The sequence below is a fragment of the Cyprinus carpio genome, unplaced genomic scaffold (genome assembly GCF_018340385.1).
Source record: "Cyprinus carpio isolate SPL01 unplaced genomic scaffold, ASM1834038v1 S000006455, whole genome shotgun sequence".
In the NCBI taxonomy this organism is placed as follows: domain Eukaryota; kingdom Metazoa; phylum Chordata; class Actinopteri; order Cypriniformes; family Cyprinidae; genus Cyprinus; species Cyprinus carpio.
Genome location: NW_024879137.1, coordinates 506,818 through 507,518, shown reverse-complemented (window position 1 = coordinate 507,518; position 701 = coordinate 506,818).

The following is a 701-nucleotide window of genomic DNA, read 5'->3' as shown; positions in this document are numbered from 1 at the left end:
AGAGGCAACCTCAGCAGACGAAAGAAGCTTCCAGAGCCCATACTGCCCACCTCACAGCCAGCCAATAAGAGTGTCCCTATAGCACACCAATGTTATTGGAGCTGCCTTCTAAGGCGGCATCCTAACTAATACACCAATCTCATAAGAATCTGATTTTGTGCTAAGTCAAGTGAAGTGTGCCAAGATGTGACTAGCAGCGTTTGTAATGTGATATTGCATGGCACTAAGCTTATAGTGTGATATTCTAACAAACAAATATTAGCACACCCAAATATTAGGTAAATAATTTTTTTAAATAGTGACTTAAATGAGATTTTCCACTCAATTGAGTTTCTTAGTTCAGACTTTCACACTGGTTTTGACCCTTTCTGCATGACTATAAAATAATAATGATTTTTAAATCATGATTATTATTATTAAACAAATAAATTAAACAAAATAAGAAAATATATTGTAATAATTGCACTGTAAAAATATTTTTTTTGTTCAAATTATCATTACAAATACTAAATTAAATCATTTAATACAATTTTTTACAGCAATAATTTCTGCTCATTTCAAACGTTAAACGCCCCAAACTTTTTATTTTGTTCATTTGGTCAATATATGTTCACCATTTCTGAGCAAAGCACAGCACTGTGGTTCATTTACACACATGCAGCTCGTGTATTGGTGTTTTCTTAAGCATTTAATAGCAGCCT